Source organism: Portunus trituberculatus, chromosome 17, assembly GCF_017591435.1.
Source record: "Portunus trituberculatus isolate SZX2019 chromosome 17, ASM1759143v1, whole genome shotgun sequence".
NCBI lineage: Eukaryota > Metazoa > Arthropoda > Malacostraca > Decapoda > Portunidae > Portunus > Portunus trituberculatus.
In genome coordinates, this window is record NC_059271.1 from 10,346,720 (window position 1) to 10,351,719 (window position 5,000).

The window sequence follows — 5,000 nt, forward strand, 5'->3', positions numbered from 1 at the left end:
CCAATACGAGTCATCAATATCAACATCAATACGAAGTCCAAACAGCGAACTCTTAATGAATTACTTTCTATATCATCAATGTGTAGTGGAGTGAGGCTACGGTGTGGGTCTGTGACGGCGGGTCGGTCAGCACTAGCCCGTCCATAAAAAGAGAGACATACATGCGAGATGACAGAGGATAGCTTTCATTACTCACGCTATTGATGTCGCTGTTAGTCAGACGCAATGAGAATGCCGCTTTGTTTGAGCTGTGAGTGTAATCCATTTTTTTTCCTATCCCTGGTGTGCGTGTGTGTGAGCTTTGAAATCTACTGTCACTGTGTATTTGTGTGCGAGTATGCACGTTCGTGGATGTGTGCACGTATGTGTGATTTAGAGAATAAGGGTGAAATTACTGCAGACTCTATCATTTTTTTTTACTTACTTCGTGTGTTTATATGTTTCAACGTGTGTGTGTGTGTGTGTGTGTGTGTGTGTGTGTGTGTGTGTGTGTGTGTGTGTGTGTGTGTGTGTGTGTGTGTGTGTGTGTGTGTGTGTGTGTGTAACTCTACGTATGATATAGACTCACATTAATAGCGACAAAATTCATGGAAACTGTATCAAATCACTTCTATCGTGTGTATATATGTGATGGTGTGTTTGTATATAGGTACACATGTGCATGATATGGAATCGTAACTATAGCTACAGAAAAGATCTTTAAAAGAAAAGTAGAGGATATGTTTGTTATTTTCATTTATAAAGGCTTTGAAATCGAAAGCTGTACTTAACTCAAACTTTTGCAGCTTTGATCGTTCTTTTTTCGTATTCAGAGCTCTGTGAAAAAAATGGTATACATAGATACGCAAACACAGGAAACATAGAGAGTATAGGACAATACTGAGTCTCTCTAGGCTATCAAAATTTTAAAGGCTGTAAGGGATTATGGGAGAAAAAAAGTTTAGTAGGGAAATTATTAAACTTGTGCTGTCAGCTAAGACAAGAAATGAGGTGCTCTAGAAAGTAAGTAAATGAATTAATAGTAAATGAATATATATATATATATATATATATATATATATATATATATATATATATATATATATATATATATATATAAACATTCCTTTATTAAAATCGTAGTTATGTTTTCTTCTACTTTTCTTTTTATTATTGTTGTCGTTATTATTGTTATTTTTATTACTGTTATTGTTATCGTTACTTTTATTATTATTATTATTATTGTTATTAATATTATTATTATTAATGTTATTATTATTATTATTATTATTATTATTATTAATATTATTACATTATTATTATTGTTGTTATCATTATTATTGTTATTATCATTATTATTATCATTATTATCATCATTTTATTATCATTATTATTAATATTAGTAGGAGTTTTAGTAGTTGTAGTGAGTAGTAGTAGTAGTAGTAATAGTAGTAATAATAGTAGTAGTTGTAATAGTGACAGTAGTAGAAATAGCAGCAGCAGCAGCACCAGCAACAATAGTAGTTGTCGTTGTAGTAGTAGTAATAGTGGTAGTAATAGAAGTAGTAGTAGTAGTAGTAGTAGTAGTAGTAGTAGTAGTAGTAGTAGTAGTACTGCTGGTAGTAGTAGTGATAGTAGAAGAAATAGCAGTACCACCACCAGCAGCAACAGTAGTAGTTGTCGTAGTAGTAGTAGTAGTAGTAGTAGTAGTAGTAGTAGTAGTAGTAGTAGTAATAGTAGTAGTAGTAGTAGTTGTTGTTGTAGCAGCAGTAGTAACAGAAGTAGTATCTTTATTTTTACCAATACTATCGTCATCGTCATCATTATCATTATCTCAATCAACGTAAAATCTCGTACGTTCTTAAAATCAATTGAGACAAGGACAAAATTCTTTAAACTGCATCAAAAACAAGAAACCACGAATTCCTTATTCCACATTGTAAAGGCTGTGTTCATATTTCTCGCCACATTATGTTAAAGTCGCCGTTTCAGCACAGACAAGGATGAGGCGCGATTGGGCGGATATGAGAGGAGACGGCAGCTGTTCTGCTTTAAGTATGCGGTTCGGGGAAGTGTATTAACTCCTTTACCTATGTGAGGATGCAAAGGCTCCTTGTTGAGCTGCCTGAGAGCGGCAAGTGTTCAAAGAAAGCACAAATAAGAAGGGAATCAAGGAGCGCGTCTCTAGTGCATAATAATGGAAAGTTTAGTGCTCCAAGACTAATTTTCATTGGAAGAGAGCAAGAGGGATGTTTCTACTGCTTGTTACAGGAAGGTTTCTATTTGCTGGACAAATGATAAAGGAATGATGGTTGGGAGAATAGAAGAACGCAGATTTAGTGCATAGTAATGGGAAGTTTATTTCTGGGAGACTTTTTGCATATGTGGGAATATTTACGAGAGAGAGAGAGAGAGAGAGAGAGAGAGAGAGAGAGAGAGAGAGAGAGAGAGAGAGAGAGAGACGGGGGGGAGGGCAGGAGGAGTGGAGTAAGACCCGCGATATGTTTTAGTGAAGCAAACACAAAGGAGAAAGTGAGCAGCTAAAACTTTCCTGTTAACCCCCGGTGGAATAAAAAAATATATATATAGATAAAAAAAATTAATAAAAATCAAAGTGACCTAACGAGCAACAAAATAGATAATAAAGAGCAAATAACTCCACTTAACGACTCATTTCTTCCCTGTAATATACTGTCACTTAACACACGACTATGAGAGAGAGAGAGAGAGAGAGAGAGAGAGAGAGAGAGAGAAGAGAAGAGAAGAGAAGAGAAGAGAAGAGAAAGAAGAGACGAAAGAAAACAAATTTTAAAAAATAAGAAAAAATAGAATGAAAAAAAAGATAACGAAAAGAAAAGAAAGGAAACAAAAAGAAATCTGAAGCGTAAAGAGTCGATAAGAGAAGAGAACAGAGCCGAGTCACCCAGTCATTCACACATCGATAAAACGAACAAAGCAGAAATGTATGAACACTGCGACCTACTATTCGTGTCAATAAGGAGGTGATAAACGACCAGAAATATTCACCTTCTCAAGCGTCCATCAGGAACACTTGGCAGCACCTCCAGAGGCTCTCTCTACACCTGCAACATTCAGTGAAGGAAAGGTCACAGCGAAACACATGAAGTAATGTTGGGTTCCTTTAATCATTAGCTCCGTGACGCCTTAGCACTGCGGTCATATATAGCTTTGGGTAAACAAGGAGTGAGTGAGAAGTCCGTATCAAAGGTGTATGTATGCCTGTGTTTGTGTCAATGTTTGGTAGGGTGATAGTGCTAACGTTGGTGGTGAGGCGGAATTTTTTGGGGGGATAATACGTGGTTGTGTTTAATTAAGCGAAAATTGTGGTGGTCTCTCTCTCTCTCTCTCTCTCTCTCTCTCTCTCTCTCTCTCTCTCTCTCTCTCTCTCTCTCTCTCTCTCTCTCTCTCTCTCTCTCTCTCTCTCTCTCTCCTACTTTTTATATAAACAAAATCTTCCACAACAATTCAGTACTTTTTGTTTAGCAACCATTAGGTGCTATCGTCACTAAAAATACAAGGAAGAACTAATTACTTCTCATCTTGTCTATTTCTCTGCGTGTCCGTACAAACATTTTTCTTACAGAGCTCTTAACGTTAACAAAAGATGTCCCTAACAATGAATAACTTTTGTCCTTCGAAGTCAATGAACTGTTTATTTTCTGCATTAATATTGTGTACACTGTGTCAGTCCTAAAAGCCTTGTGTTGTCGAGGTGTGTCTGCAAGCACTATTGTCATGACCAAAGTGAACAGCAGGGCATTAATTGTGTTACGAAAGCATATAAGTTGTACTGATAATTGCCATGATATATTGGAGTGAGAATATGGCTCATTGAATTAAGGAAGAGAGAGAGAGAGAGAGAGAGAGAGAGAGAGAGAGAGAGAGAGAGAGAGAGAGAGAGAGAGAGAGAGAGAGAGAGAGAGAGAGAGAGAGAGAGAGACAGACAGACAGACAGACAGACAGACAGACAGACAGACAGACAGATATCGCGGAGATCTTCATTCTTGGAGATATCAGTGTTCACCACCAGCTTTGGCTTGCCTCTCTCTTCACTGACCATCCTGGTGAACTAGCCTTCCATTTGCTATCTTCCATGACCTAGAGCAATTGGTGTAACACCCTACTCGTATTCCTGACCGTCTTGGAGACACGCCCAACATTCTTGATCTCTTCCTTACCTTTAATCCTTCTGCTTATGCTGTTACCTTATAATTTCCGTTGGGCTCCTACGATCACAATCTCATTTCTGTATCTTGTCTTATTTCTCCAATCCCTCCTCAGGATCGCCGTAAGCGGCGGTGCCTCTGGCGTTTTGCTTTTGCCAGTTGGTGGGATCTGAGGAGGTATTATGCTGATTTCCCTGGAGTGATTACTGTTTCCGTGTTAGAGACCCATCTCTTTGTGCTGAAGGCATAACAGAGGTGATAGTGTCTGGCATGGAGGCGTACATTCCTCATTCTTTATCTCAACCTAAACCTTCTAAACCTGGATTCAACACAGCCTGTTCTCGTTCTATACATGATAGAGAGATTGCCCACAAAAAGTACTTGAGCCTTCCATCTCCTGAATCTCACGCACTTTATATCTCTGCCCAGAATCATGCCAAGTCTGTTCTTCAACTTGCCAAACACTCCTTCATAAATAGAAAATGTCAAAATCTTTCAAACTCAAACTCCCTCGTGACTTCTGGCATCTAGCCAAAACATCTCAAATAACTTCACTTCTTCATCTTTCCTCCTTTATTTCATCCTGATGGCACCACTGCCATCTCTTCTGTCTCTAAAGCTGAACTCTTCTCTCAAACCTTTGCTCACAACTCCACCTTGGATGATTCTGGGCTTGTCCTCCTCTCCTCCTCCCTCTGACTATTTCATGTCTACAATCAAAATTCTTCGTAATGATGTTTTCCATGCCCTTGCTGGCCTAAACCCTCGGAAGGCTTATGGACCTGATGGGGTCCCTCCTATTGTTCTCAAAACTGTGCTTCTGTGCTTGCACCT

At 38.3% G+C, this 5,000-nt stretch overlaps 1 protein-coding gene across 1 annotated transcript in view; it reads left to right on the forward strand.

Annotated features, from left to right (window-relative positions):
* The window catches only part of LOC123505059 (agrin-like), a 336,722-nt gene that overhangs the window by 166,029 nt on the left and 165,693 nt on the right, over positions 1-5,000 (forward strand).